This window comes from Medicago truncatula, chromosome 6 (genome assembly GCF_003473485.1).
Source record: "Medicago truncatula cultivar Jemalong A17 chromosome 6, MtrunA17r5.0-ANR, whole genome shotgun sequence".
Classification (NCBI taxonomy): Eukaryota; Viridiplantae; Streptophyta; class Magnoliopsida; order Fabales; family Fabaceae; genus Medicago; species Medicago truncatula.
This window is the reverse complement of record NC_053047.1, coordinates 12,021,322-12,037,722: the sequence shown is the minus strand read 5'-3', so window position 1 is coordinate 12,037,722 and position 16,401 is coordinate 12,021,322. Positions and strand designations below refer to the sequence as shown.

Sequence of the window (16,401 nt, the reverse complement as noted above, 5' to 3'; positions counted from 1 at the left end):
TCAATAATGTTATACCCGATGTCCCTAGGTTGCTTGATAAGATTAAATCTTTATCCCTAGCGTGGTTGAAGGCTAAAAAAACCATTTTTGTTTTTGGTACTTAAAGGTGGTGGTCAAGCCCTTTGACTTGTTTAGGAATTGGTTAACCACCTTGTTTTGTTTTCAGTTCTTTGTTCTTTTGGATTTGACTCTTGTAGTATTGTTGGAGTGGTCTTCTAGGCACATCCTGTGCTTGGGAGCTACTATTATTTTTGGTATATAATTCCATTTTGGTTTGTTGAAAAAAGAAAAAAAACTTTGCTCAGATGAAACTTTTAATTAATAAATAAATATATATGTGTTGACACCTGATCAATGTCTCATTTATTCAACTTGTTTTTGTCATCATTCAACTCAATTCTATAATTTATCTTTTAAGATTTTTCTCCTCTCTATCATGAAACGTTAAAAGATAAATATTTAATAATTTGAAGAGACATTTAGCAATCATTCTAAGTTTAAGAGTGGAGCATTTCACACTATAAAGTCATATACTATTTTCTATTTTTACATGTAAAGGAAAAAAAATATGGCTAAAGTTTTCAAATGTTTATTTATGTGTTCACATTTATCATTGTAGTGTCATCCTCCCCGTTGGCTGCATGGGCGGGTTGTCCCTCGCTGCTACGAGTCGGCCGTAAGTCCATGCTCGCACGTAAGTCCATGCTTGCAAACTTTTTTTTTTTTCCTTCAAATTTTCTTAATATTAATTTTGTTCTTAATCTTATACACAATGTTTAATTCCACATTTTTTTCCTTATTTTACATCATAGGTATTACTATATGCACTGGAGAAAGAGATTGTCGTAGTTATCATTGTATCCCTCATGAATTTCCAAGATGCATAAGGGGGATGTGTCGATGTAAGTATTCGGGAAATTAAGTTCAAAAACCATTCCATGGTACGGGTATACATGTATTTTTTTAATTATAATGTTGTATTTTTATGATCTCGTTGACACCTCAATCTTCGTTTGTTACATCTTAAAAGAATTATGCAAGTGTGGTTATAAAGGCAAAGATTATAATAATAGTAGGTGGATATTTCTGTTCAAATAAAAAGATGCACACTTGCTAATTTAGACATTCAAGTTTTTTGTTGGTCCACACACACACATATATTTTAACAAGGCAAAATGGATTTTATTACTAGAACCAATATGCTTCACCCCATACAAGGCGTGCTGAAAAAGTGAAGCACTAAAACAAATACAATGTCAGTGGCACCTTAACAAGAGGAGACCATCAATTAAAAATGCCGAAAAAATTAAAATGAAACGTCCATACAAAAAAGTGGTTGTTTCCACCAGTCATGGTAACAAAAATCGATGGACGCCTGGTTAGATTTCAACCACAAAAAAGAATTCAGCTTTACTTTAGCAAGGATTGTATAGGGATCAGACACTGCATTTTTGAAGACACAGTTATTCTGTTCCTTCCAAATTTTCCAAGCACAAGCTAGCCAAATTACTTTCAATGATGAATGTGTAAGTCGCGGTATACCTGCCATATGAAAAAGAAACATAAACACTCCAGAAGAAACAGAAACAAGGTCGAGCTACTTCCTTCCACACTAAATACCAAATGCTACCAAAGAATTCGCATCCGATAAAAATGTGATCTGTCATCTCGGAATGGCCACAACCTCCCACGCACGTAGTGTCATTTGGTTGAAGAACATGTCGTTGTACCAGTTTAGTCTTTGTAGGTAATCGATCTCGAAGTAGGCGTCAAGCGAACAGAGAAACCTTTGAAGGGACTTGCTTATGCAACACATTGTCGATGAGGCCCATGTCTATTGGTTCATCAGATGTGGTGAGATTAATTTTTTATTTAAATTTTGGCGCTGACCCTTCGTTTCGAGGAGAAAAGGACCTTAATAATTCGAAGTTCATCTGTGTGATAAGAATACAATTTTGTTTTAGGAAGTGAGGTAAGGAACTAAGGATACATAAACATATTATATATATATATATATATATATATATGGAGAGAGAGAGATATTATTTAATATAGTGTTTTAAGCTAAACTTGGAAGCATAGTTTTGAAAACCGGACCGGACCGGCCGGTTGAACCGGTCCAACCGGAACCCGGTGGGGTGGCCGGTTTGAGTCGACCAACGGATCGGCCATGCTTTCGAACCGGTGTGACTCGGTTTAAACCATATAAAACCGGTGGTGTTTGCAAACCGGACCGGTTTGATCTGAAGCATGAATTTAATTAAATAATTTTGTGTAAAAAGTGGCATGGGTGGGAGTAGAACCCGTGACATCTAGCAAGCAAGGAAAACACATTACCACTGCACCACTGAACGTTTGTTGAAAAGGAATTGCTTTTGATACATTATATTCAATTAGCACATCTTGAAATAGTAAATCAATATCAACGTTTTAAAACAATATAAAATCATTAAATTGTGACCTTAAAAGTTAAAACAATATAAAATTGTGACCTTAAAACAATATAAAAAAATATAAATCATTAAATTGTGACCTTAAAACAATATAAAATAATTTCATAAACATTTTACTTATCAAAAAAGAGAAAAATTCATAAATATTTTACTTGATTGCATTAAAACTATTTTTTTTAACACACTCGTTTTTATTTGTATTGTAGATGCGAAGTAAAATGTTTTTAATATTTATTTGAATAAGTATTATATCTAAAAAAAATATATGCAGTTGAATTCAAGGGGCATCTATGAAGATGTTTCTATTATATTATAAAAATATGATTTTATTTAGTGTCAAAAAAGTTTATTGTTTTTTAGAGATCAAAGTCACTCGGTTCAATATAATTCAATACAAATAATCTTCGTTATAAAGACCGAGTCGTATAACCGAGTCATCCGATTCAGTCATGCGGTTCGACCAGTGATCCAATGGTTCGACCAATGACTCATTGACCCAGTACCCTCACCGAATCGATCACCAGTCTGAATCTTAAAACTATGCTTGGAAGTGGGAAATTGCCAACATCTAACATTGACGCACAATTACTCAAAAAAAAAAAAAAACTATATTGACACACAAACAGTCCAATAATCATATGGAGAAACCCCAATTATTAAATAAATAAACAAATAACAAAAAGAGAAAATAAACAAGAAACAACATGGGGAACGTAAACACAACCCATAAAACAAATTTTGTAAAACCTATAGTTGGGTAGGCCTAACATATTACGATAAACATTATCAAATTGAATACTGTCACACCAATGAAAGATATGATGCAAAAAGCCAAAATATGCAAGTTTATCAGCACAATTTTTTTTCTACCAAACCATGTTAGTTTAGAAAGAATGGAGTTTAACTTTTAATGATAACAAAAACATAAGAGAATTTTTCTTTTTTCAAAAAAAGAGAATTTTTTTTTTTTGGCACAAACATAAGAGAATATTTTATCCTATAACATTGGTTTAAATGTGCATATAATTATCATCTAAAATATAATAGTTCAATTCATTGTAACTCAAGGAATTTCATCCTCTCATTGCATGTTGAATACTTCATATGGTGCCATCATTTATACTTAGCATATGAAACCTAATTAGTTGATTTTTTTCTCAATGAACATTGTTTTCAAAAGAATGAAATTTAAGCTTAAAACATCAGTTCATATTTCCTATCAATTTATTTCCTTAAGCAATAATAATAATAATGTAAGCCAAAAAGAAAAACCCACCCTAAAGTCAATTTAATATACTAACAACCATTTAGAAGTTAAAGATAATCGTAAATTACTCACAAAATCATGTAGACCTAGAAGTTAAAGATAAACAGAAAGAAATGTGGAGATTAATTGGTTTCTACGGCTTTCCGGAGGGAGGTAGGCGTAGAGCTTTTTGGAATTTCCTAAGAAATTTAGCAAGTTTATCTTCGCTGTCGTGGTGTGTTATAGGAGATTTTAACGACATCCTCAATGTTTCAAAAAAGAAAGGAAGAACAGATAGACCAACTTGATTAATCAATTGTTTTCGTGAAGCTGTTTCTGGTGCAGGTTTGATTGATATCCATATGGAAGGCTATGAGTTCACGTGGTTCAAAAGTTTGGGCACAATAAGGGTAGTGGAGGAAAAAATGGATAGGGCTCTCGCTACTGATAAGTGGTTTGATTTCTTCCCAACAGGCAGGTTAGAATGTCCTACTACTACAGCTTCGGACCACTACCCGCTTCTGCTAGAAACCATGCCTAAAGTGTCTAGTACCAATCGCAACAGACAGTTCCGTTTTGAAAATGCTTGGTTAATTGAACCTGAATTTGGTCCTTATGTGATTCAGAAATGGGAGGGGTATGGCCATACGACGATCATGCATAAGTTGAAGAATTGCATTGTCGACCTTTTACAGTGGAGCAAGGATAACTTTCAACCAATAAGGAAAGAAATTGAAAAGTGTAGGAAGAAACTTGAAAGAGTTTGAACTCAAGTGTGCTCCTCAAACATCAATTATTTTAATGCTCTAAGACGAAGACTCGACACTTTGCTTGTTAAAGATGATGTCTTTTGGAAACAACGGGTGAAGACACACTGGTATCGAGAATGAGATCTTAATACCAAATTTGACATAATACCGTTTTATATCAACCGAAATAAATCCCATGATAAAAATATTATAATAAAAAAAATGAAACTTAGATTTTTTATATGTTTTTCGTATGATTCTTAACTAACAAAAAAACAAACTTTTTTTGTTATAAAAATCGTTAAAAAAATTATGAATTTCTGTAAATAATTGTTGGTTTAGTTAAGAATTATATTTTTCAAAGTTTGTTATAACAAAATAGAAAATGCATTTAAGTTTTATTCTTCTTCAATTATTCTTATGTATTGTCCGAAAAAAAGAAGCTAATCTTGGGAACTTTATTGGTTGTGTTTCATCATTGTAAACTATGGAGTATGGACAAGGTTGGGGTTTTTCTCTATCGAAAAATCACTCTTCTCACTTCTTAAATTGTTTTTTTTTTCAACTGTCATTGGTATAGAGGTGGTTAAATAACGTTCGACTTTCCAGCGGAAGTTAAGTGTCGTTTAACAATTTTAAGATTGATTAAACTAATTTAAAAAGTGATTGAACCATTCTAAAAAATGTACAACGACACTTAACTGCAGCTGAAAAACAAAATTGTAGGTAATTGTTGATGTGGTATGTTTTTAAACATTTAGAAGTGAGAAAAGTAATATTCTTTCTGCGCTGGTCCAATTGAAAATTGGGCCTTAGTGGGCCATATCGAAACAGAAAGAAAGAAGCAATGTTGTTTAAAAATTTAACCTTCCTACCCATACGCCTAACTTGTACCCCCAACCTAACACATCATATGAATAATTAGATTATTCTTCATTTTAATAAATCATGTTTGTTGAAATAGAAATAGATTTCAGTAAAGTTGAAACTGAGATTGCCGTTATTAAAAAAAAAGTCAAATTTTTTAATTTTCAAAACAAATCTATATTACAGAGCTTGATCGACAAATTTGAATTTAAGTTGACATAAATAATGTTGTTTTTAAAATAAAATAGAAAATAGAAAAGATTTTAATAAAGTTGAATTTGAGTTTGATTTTAATAATGTTATTTTCAATCAACAAATTTATACAAAAAATTGTGTCGTAGAAGAGTGTAGGGATTTATTACTAACAGTCTCTTTGCAGGAATCAAAAACAAACAGGTGGTTGTGGTTACCGGATCATATTAGATGCTATATTGTTCGTGGTGTATATGACATGTTGACATCACAGGAACAACAACATATTCATCAAAATATGGAGTTAATCTGGTATAAACAGGTTAAAAGTTTCAATCCTTGCTTGGCAGCTGTTGAGGGATCTTTTACCTACTAAATCCAACTTGGCAGATCGTGGCATTATATATGCGGAGACTCGGTTTTTTGTCACGGGATGTGGGCATGTTGAAGATGTGAATCATATGTTTTTGTCTTGTCCAATTTTCGGTGCATTGTGCCTATGGTGCGGGCATGGCTTGGTGTCGAAGGGGTAGATTCTCATGTTATCTCAGATCATTTTGTGCAATTTATTGAATATGCAGGTGGCTTAAAATCTCGTCGATCTTTATTTCATTTGATTTGGCTTCAGTGTGTTTGGGTTTTATGGAATGAATGGAATGACAGGTTATTTCGGAACCGTGAAAGTTCTATAACTATTGTTGGATAAAGTAAAATCACATACCTTGTGGTGGTTGAAAGCTAGTAATGTAGTCTTTAATTTTGGTACACATAATTGGTGGTCGAGCCCGCTTTTATGTATGGGTATCGATTGACTTTGATGTAATTTTGACAGGATTTTGATTTTTTTCGTGATTGTTATGGCACGTCTTGTGCTTCATCAATTACGGTGTTCATAGCAATATATTCCATTTTTGTTTCTTCAAAAAACCAAAAAAATGTGTCATCAAAACTCTAACTTGGAATTTGACGAAACACTTTATATTATGAAAAAATAAAAAATAAAAAAATTAAAATGTCAAAATAGAAATGATTTTAATAAAGTTGAATTTGAGTTTGTCAGAATAAAGATATATTTTCAAAAAATAAAATAAAATTTTATCCAAAAAATTCAAATTTTGATTTGCCCATATAGAAATGTGTTCTCACAAATGAGAGTTGGTTTTAGCGAAATGAGTTAGAACTTCTACACTACCGTGAACCAAAGTTTATATTTAAGTTTACAGAATCATCCATATTTAATGTCCAACGCATCTTAAATAAGATTGTTTTCACTTGAAAAAATTTAAAAGAAAATGTGCTCCGACAATTGTCGCATGGAGAGTTCTCCCAATTTTTTTAAGAATGTCAAAGACAAGCATGAAATTTCAGAGGGTGTATGGAAGTAAGATGTACAAGTTAGGGGATAAGAGAGAATTTTTATAATTGTGTCATCTTTACTTCAATTCATGGCCCCATCTTGAAATTCTTATTGAGAAACCGCACATAGTCCTTCATAACAGAGAGTTAGAAAATACATAGAGCTTCAATGTCCTTCATAGTCCATCTTGCAGAGAGTCAGTCCTAATAAATCCATAAACAATTAACTAACAAACCACAATCACATAAATTAACAAACTATCAAGTAACCTAAAACTCTGGATCAATTGCAGTGGAAATAATTCTAATCACGAAAGAAATTTGAAGAAGATATATAACTTGTTTCAATATTTCTATCAAACGCTTGGTGAGAAAATATTAAAGAATACAATTTCTCATTATTGGAACACTCTTTCAAGTTAGAAAAAAAATGTCCCTTATCTCACCAATTGAGTTATCTATGAGAGACATTCCCTATACAGAAATGGATTCCACCTAGTTACTATGCTGACGCAGTAACCATTGTTGACTGTCTGATCAGAAAATAATGGTGGAAATTTGGGCTGGAAATGAGTTGAGTCGAACTTGTTTGAACTCGACTCGATTCGATAAGAATTGGTTTGGCTCGAAACTTGACTTAAGTTTGATATGAACCATTCTTTTAACTCAAGTTCAGCTCGATTAAAGTTCACGAACAACTCAATTCGGCTCGGTAGGTTCAACTCGTTTGCTTGAGGAACACAATTCAAAAGTTTTATTTTGTTTTTGTTAAAAAAACATATTGAATTCGGCTAGTTTAGAATTCACAAACAGCTCAAATCGGCCGATAGGTTCAGGTTCAGCTCGTTTATTCTGAAGACACAATTCAACTTTTCTTATAACTTGACCTTTTAATTCATTAAAAAAAACAATAATTAAACAAATATAAAACTGTGGAGCATGTTCGTCTTGTAGCAACCATACAATTACTACCGTGGTGCTATGTAATCGGCACACAGGAAACTTCTCTTTTATAATGACTCCTCCACTCTAATGTTCTTAAACTCACCGATGTGGGACATACTTGGTTAAAAGCTTGCACTATTAGCTTCTTTTTTTCTTTCTCTTTTATTATAATTATTGTTAATCTTTAATTAAATTAATAATAATTCCTCTAAAAACAAAAGTACTTAAATAAAGAGAAAGCTTGTAATAAATTAGATATTTTGTCTTTTGATATTTAAGCTTGTACTTTATTAATTTATACAAAACTACTATATATATTATCGAGTCAGCTCATAAACCAACCGAGTCGAACTATATTCAACTCAAGTTCAGCTCATTTATTTAACAAACTTAATTCTCAGCTCAACATTTGGTTCATGAACCAAGTTCAACGAATCAATTATCGAATCGAGTTCCGAACTATTATTGAGTTGGATCGGTTCATTGCCAACCCTAATAGAGATTGAAACATTTTGAAATTGGTCAAATTATAATGAACGAATCAGAATCGTTAGATCAACTTTTAACTTACCCTTAATTAACTTTTAACATATAACAAACACTTAATTATTTCAACAAAAAAAACTATTAATATTAACTTACCCTTAATTTTAAATTGAATGTTTAAGTAATGATATATCATTTGAATACAATTGTTTATAGGCTTATATTTTAGTTTAGCAACTCAACACTTTAATGCTGCAAAAGAATAGCAACTCAACCCTTTAAAGCTGCCAAATAAGATAATAAAAGAAAGGATCGTGAATTAGCAAAGAAATATTACAGTATTGCAAATGAGGAACATTGTCTTGCCCATGATCTACATTGCAAGGCAGCTGAAACAATATTTGAAATCACAAATCATAGAAACAGTTTGTGAAGATAGTCTTTCATGGATTTCATGGAAAAGAGGCTATACATTTCCTACATAATCATTTTAAATATAATTGAAGCAAATCAACTAACAACGCCAAGACCTTTGGAGGTCATAACAGACTTTATATCGTTTTGAAGTTAAATTTTAGCTTTTTAAGTTTATTTTGTATTTCATATATGCCAACGCTACAAACATCATAACATGTAACATAATAGTTACAATTCTTTGGTTTATAATTTATTTCATATGGTATAATGTTTTTCTTTTGTAGGAGTTTGCAAACATAGTCATGGGAAACATGTCCGATCATAGTTCTAGATTTCCTCAACGGAAACAAGTAAACAAAATTTTATTGCACATAAAATTGAAAAATAATGAGAACCATATTTCTCATTACTTTGTATGTTTGTTATTTTGGAGATAGTACTTTAAAAAGATAAGGCCAGGGGCACTAAAAGTATGGCCTAAATCTCAACCGGTCAAGATTAACGCATCATTACGAAGATATTTACAAAAAAATAAAACGAGAAAGTTGAAGTAGCGATAACGGTGACCTAAGAAGAAAACAAAATAAAAGAAATGGTAAAAGCATCAGAACATAACCAAGTGATTTTTTTATTAAAAAACTTGAAGAAATTATTTTAAAAACATTAACCTAAAGATTTTTTTTATTTTTTTTATCTTTGAAAGACTACCTAGGACAAACATCTTTCTAAACTATGAGCTTTCAAGTTTAGTTGATTAAAAAATTTATTCATTTTTAGTCCCTATTTTCATTTTAAATGAACTATTTTGAGGAGTAAAAGTACCCATTTTTTTCTAAAGGATTTTTAAAAGAGGAACTATTCTACAAACTGAAATATTAAAGGATTAAAATTATCATAAAATTTAATAGGGACTAAACTCGAAAACTTGTAATTTTGTAGGGACTAAAATATATTTAATCCTATATTTTAATTATTGGTTTTCAAAAAGTAAAGTGAAATCAATAATGTAACAAAAAAAATAAAATTGAAACCAATAATTCAATTAATACTAGCCGTAATTAACGTTATTCAGCTTTAGTCACACAATTTTGATATATAACATCAAAATAAGCTCCTTTTATATTAAAAGTTGTTTTTTTTAATAAGATAAGATATTGTTTCTGTTTGAGTGATATTGTTCCTTTTTTGAAAGCTAAAATAGTCTATCAAAATTGACACATCAAATATAAGATTTTGAGAGAAGCACACTTCAAGATCTTAAACCAAAACCACCAGATCAACCAAAGTGAGTTGTGATTGTTCGTGTTATATTGAGATTTAACAACTTTTTTAACTAACATTTAAGAAAAAAATATAATAAGATAAAATAGTAAACACACATAGTTGAAATAGAGGGCATAACCGATAGAAAAATTATTATACTAAAACTTTGTATACCTTTTATATATAAGGATAATATAAGTAGTATAGATATAAGTTTAGATAATAACCTATACAAAACAGATTTTTCTTAAGGACTAATGCAAAACAGATAAGTAACATAAAATATATTAGGATATTAGCATTTAGTTTTATCTACTTTGTATTCCTCTCTTTTTTTCTCAAAGAGTACCCCTCTTATTTATAATGACTATTTTCACATAAAATATATGATTTTAAAAGTCATATTTAATATACAAAATAAATAAAGTAGATGAATTTTCATGATATATATCAAATCGAAGAAGTTGTAAAACATTCCACCCCGAACTAAAAAGATAAAGCACACACACTTATTATTATTTTTAAAAAATTTACATGACAAATTTTATTTGCTTGTTTGTTAGCAATGAGTTGAACGCATGATCTTCTTATCACTCTAACTCACAATTGTTATATTTTATTTTTAAAAAGTGATAATTTTTTAATTCAAACTTAATGATCGATAAAAAAAAAAAAAGTATCTTTTATTCCAAATTCATAACACTTAAACTTGTAAATAATACTTTAAATTTTTAGATTGAACGAAAGGGATACCAATGTATTATTTCTTTCTTTCTAATTTTTAAGATATATCAGTGTTATAAGGTAAACGAACTAGTGTTGAGAATACGCACAACACATAAGAAGAAAATCATTTAAAAAAAATACATGTTAGCTACAATTTACAATTTTGAGTTTAGTTATCATGCAGCCAGGGGCGGAGCACCCTATGGGCCGAGGTGGGCCACGGCCCACCCCAAAAATAATAATTCTTAGTAGGTATATATAAATATTACATCCTAAATTAATATTATATATATTATTTCGTGCGATTTGGTTTAAATAGTGAAGTGTGTTGTAGTGGTTAAGAAGCTTTTTGCCAAGTATAATGTTCTAGGTTCAACTCCTGCCTAAGCCATTTTCCTTGTTTTTTTTTTTCCATTATTTTTTATTAGAAAAAAACATCCTGCAATCTGCATGCTAGAAGTCTAAAGTTAAAATTCATAAAACACATAACATATAATATAAATGTTAAAAGATCCTTAAATAACATTATATCATAAAATCCTTAAAAAAAAAAAACATTATATCATAAAAATATTTAATTGTATAAACACTATATTTTTTAGGTGCAAAAATACTATATTCTTTATTAAATAAAAATATATTTCATTATTGTACTTGATTATAAGTATATTTTCTTATGTAATGATCTTTTTTACATTACTATATGTTATGAGTTTTTTTTTACTCAGTCGTCTATTCAATTCAATTTAATACATATACATTTGTTTATAGAAGTCGAGAGTCATTTAATTTAACCATGAGGTTCAATCGATGACCTAGTTGTTCGATCAGTTATCTTGTACTTTGTCCGAGTTGATAATCGATTAAGATTTAGAAATATTGGTTTGAACTATATTCAACAAACAACAAGTCTATAGTCATTCGAACTAACCAACGATAAAATGTACCGATAAGAAAATATATATTTTCATACACTAAACAAATTGGCCGCCTACAAAAAACTTAAGCTTCATAAATATTTACGGCCCACCCCAGATTTATTTTCTGGCTCCGCCACTGCATGCAGCAACAATGTCTAACGATATTCCCTAAAGCAAAAGTTTAACACTAAATCACAATATCACATCACATATACATCAATATTGTATATTAACTCTTAAACCTCTTTAATTGGTCCTCGTGAGTTTAAAACAGTTGGTATGGACAATGCATAATATATGTAAGGTCGGGGTTCAAACCCCGGCCACCACAAAAAAAAAAAAAAAAAACCTCTTTAATTGAGTAAAACATGACATCAAAGAATAATGATAACAAAAAAAATCTCTCATTCACACATTTTGACACAATTTCTTTTATTGAATAAAATTCATATGAATTCCATCAAATTTATATGTAACTCACATAATTCGGTCCGACAAAAGAAATTGTGTACTAGAGGGTTTTTTTTTTTTTAAGGAAGAGAGTATGTTCTTAGCACTCATTAGAAATAAATTATATATATATATATAAATTTTGTCTTAGATGAAGTGGTAATCGACTAGAAATAAACTCACACACAATTATGAGGTCCCGAGTTTAAATAAGGTTAAATAAGTTTTTCATTCTTAAATATATTGGATTTCATTTTTCATCCACGTTAGGGTCCGTTTGGTTCGGGGGTTTTGATGGGAAGGGGAGGGAATATTTTAAATTTGTTGTGTTTGGTTCAATTTTTAGAAGGGGAGGGGAGGGAGAGGAAGGGGAGCAAAATCTCTTATAAGTTCATTTATTGCTCCCCCTCAAATTGGAGTTTTTTGGAGGGGAGGGGAGGAAAAGATAAATGATTTAATGCAATTTTAATTATATTGACATAATTATCCTCATATTCATTTTTAAATGACAAAATCGTCCTTATTAAAAATTTAAGTGTTGTCAATATATTGCTTATTACCCTTTTTTCTTAAAATGCCTATATCATCCTTTCTTTTCTTTTTTTTTTTTAATGTAGAACCACATATTCTTTTCTTCTAATATTTTTTTTTACGAGAATTTCTTTTTTTTTTTTTTGTACTAACGTTGTTCTCATTTTTTTATTTAATATTTTTTAATTGTATTATATATATTAAAACATTATCAACAAATTTTGTGCGGGATTTTTTATAAATCAGTTCTAACAATAATTTTTTTATAAATATTTTTATATTTACGTAGATTATTTTATAAATATATTTTATAAATCAGTGTTCTAATATTTATGAATATCCAATATCTTGTCAGAAGTTTTGTGTATGATTATTTATGGTGTTTACGGTTACTAAGTTTTTATGTTTAATTTTTTATGAAGTGAATAATTTAAAAATCGATACTATTTTAATATTAGAGGATAAAAAAGTAATTTAGTTTTAAAATCCCTCCCCTCCCCTTGTGAACCAAACATATATTTGATTAAATTAATCCCTCCCGTCCCCTTCCCTCCTATCATTTGAACCAAACATATATTTAATTGAAATATCTCCCCTTCCCTTCCCTCCCTTTCCCTTCCCTCCCTTTCGTTGAACCAAACGGACCCTAAAAGAAGTTCCATGTTTTCCTCCCCATAGAATTTTCTTGCACGCAGTTTTAGACTTTTGTTCAACTCATGCAATCTTTATATTTGTTACTCTTTTTAGAGTAATGAAACTTATTTTGTCATCATTCAACACTATAGTTTATCTTATGATATTTTTCTCTTCTATATCGTGAAATGGTAAAATAGTAATTGAAATATTAGTAATTTGAAGGACATTTAACACAATAATACTAATTTCAAGAGTGGGGAACTTCACCATAAAGTGATATACATTTTTCTATTTTTACATATAAATGAGGAAAAATATGGAGATTTCTTTTTAATCTTGTACATAGTGTTTAATTCCACATTATTAACATTTTTTCTTCTTCTTATTTTACATCATAGGGGTTGTTATACGGAATTTAGAAAAAGATTGTCGTAAATATCTTTCTATCCCTTTTTAGTGATCTCCTAGGCACACCTTGTACTTGGAAACCGCTGATTGTTGCGGTTATATAATTTCATTTGGATTTCTTCAAAAAAAAAAAAGCTTTAAAAAAATTTCACGGTACTTCTATGAGGCTATGATTGTATTCTCAATTATAACATTGTACTTTTATTATTTCGTTGACACCACAATCTTTGTTAGTCAGATCAAAAAATGTACTTGATCTACTCAAAAGCATATTTTAGTATCATGCAATATTGATAAACATGGCATCCATGAAAAATAGAGAGAAAGTTATGAAAAACTTTGTATTGATATTATTGAATAATCTTACAAATGAGAAAGTTGAAATAAAACAGTGCATCAAATCCTAATTATTTTATTATTTCGTTGGCACCTCAATCTTTGTTCGTCAGATCAAAAAATTTACTTGATCGACTCAAAATCATATTTTTGTATTACGCAATATTGAGAAACATGACATTCATGAAAAATAGAGAAAAAGTTATGAGAAACTTTGTATTGATTATTGAATAATCTTACAAATGAGAAAATTGAAATAAGTGAATACATCAAATGACTCTAACAAACTAGTAACTAATACTTCTAATCTCGGTCTCTAACTACTCTTAACTAACAATTATACTAACCACTAACTACCATTATTATTAACACGCAAGCATTCTTAAAAATGCAATATATGTTTATATTATATATAACATAAATTATTATATTTTTCCAATTAGTGTCAGATTAATGTGTGTTTGTGATATTAATTAATTTCATAGAATTATTGGTGAAAGCTAAATCTAAATGACTAAAAACAAATTTGTGGCAAGATTGATGTATAATTCAAAATTATGAATAAATATATAAAATAATTTCTTTTAGTGATAAGGATCACTTGATAAAGATGGACAAATATATCTTGTAAATGTAAGCACAAATCATAATCATCAACAATGCACAAACATAATCATCAGTTGCTATATGTAAGTCCTTCCCTTATACGTATAAGTGAATTTGTAAAAGTAAAAAACAAAACATAATTAAATAAATAGATATAAGTTTAAAATTAAAAAAAAAAAAACCATAAATCAGAATCGCAAAAGACTGAAAGTGGAAGGTAATCGCAATCCCAAAACATAAAATCTTTTTCTTCCCTTGTTCTTTAAATCTCAAACTCATAAACAATTCTTAAACCCCAAATCTGATTGTGCCTTGTATTATTATTATTTTTTTAATTTGTTTAACTTAAATTGGTTTATTTATTTTAATTTGTAGTTTATTTTGTTTTTTTAATTATGGATGTAATGACATGGAAACTCATTAACACATGTGGATCAATCCACATCAGCACCAAATGTGCCACATGATTAAAAAGGCGACACGTCATCCAATTTTGTGTAAAATTTATTGTTAGAGGACCAAAACTATGTGATTTTACAATAGAGGGACCAATTATGTTAACAAATCAAGATAGGGGGACCAAATCTTTACAAGTCTTCGTTGAGGCAGCAAGAGTTTATGTCAACTTTATTTTTCATCATGATCCTTAAAAAGATCAAGATCATTCTTGATTTTCTTAAAACTTTTCTTATCTTGGTCCAAGGCCTGCTTATTCTCCTTTCTAATTTTCTCGAGTTGCTCCCCCTGCGAATTTCTCTCCTCGACAGCATTGGAAAAATTGAAGATAGCTACAACATAAACTTGCTACAAATGGAAGAGGGATGAAACCACCACCTCTCTTCGACCATTATATGTCAACTCAGATAGGTAGTCAAGATCTTTTTGGTGATCATGTCTTCCAATTGATGGTCGTCCTTTATTATGCTACTAGATCAACCGTGATTCACTTTTTTTTTATTGTGATTGTGATTTGATTAGAGGGTTACTTTCATCAAGACTTCATCAAAATCGTGGAATCGAGAAGCAAGGTTCATCTGACTCGGAGTTCATCTCTCACGACATGGCTACCATTTGCCTTTGGCCATGTTTAGCTTCATTTTTTACAAAGAATATTGTGTATGTGAATCAAAATATCTCTTTTGTGCAGGTTGTTAATGTTGTTGTGGATGTTACCAAAGATGATCCATTCCCTTTACAAGAATCAAAGGTGATTACCTTTGCATCAAGATCACACAAGAGGATTATTAGAAACGTGTTGCTAATTGTAAGCACAACTTTCATAGACGATTAGTTCTTAACAAGGGAGATAAGCCATCACGGCAAAAAATCTAACGTTGAAACTCTCAAAAATATGGAAGATGATATCATTTGGAAGAGGTTTCCATGAATTTAGATTTGCTACAAGATTTGCGCATCTTTTGAGTGATGGGCACTATAAACCTTAAGTCGAGAGTCTTTCGTTTCTCATAATGGATGAAAGACTTTGAATCATATACACAACGTCAAACACATGCTCAAATATGGATATGACTCATGGAGTTACGCAAGAATATTGGTGTTATTAGACATTATTTGAAATTCGCCTCACTTTAAAAAAATCAACTCAAAATAGAGTTTTCGACCACTATGTACATACTCTAGCTGATATGGATATCTTGAGATGTATTTTTGATGAGCTTGTGGTAGAAATAGAAGGATTTTCTTTCAAGATGGTGGTTGTTTCCGAATGACTACATGATTTTTGATTCCATTGAAAGAGCATAGGTCACAACGTCTTAGGTTGTTGTTGGCTCCTCCAATGAAGGAAAGTGTCA

General features: G+C 30.2%; 1 long non-coding RNA gene across 1 annotated transcript; it reads left to right on the top strand.

The window, feature by feature from the left end:
• The first annotated feature begins 534 nt into the window (after nucleotides 1–534).
• Nucleotides 535–1,130, top strand: LOC25496012 (uncharacterized). The gene is made up of 2 exons (XR_003013345.2): nucleotides 535–694; nucleotides 813–1,130. It is a non-coding gene; the product is annotated as an uncharacterized lncRNA (long non-coding RNA).
• Nucleotides 1,131–16,401: the final 15,271 nt, after the last annotated feature.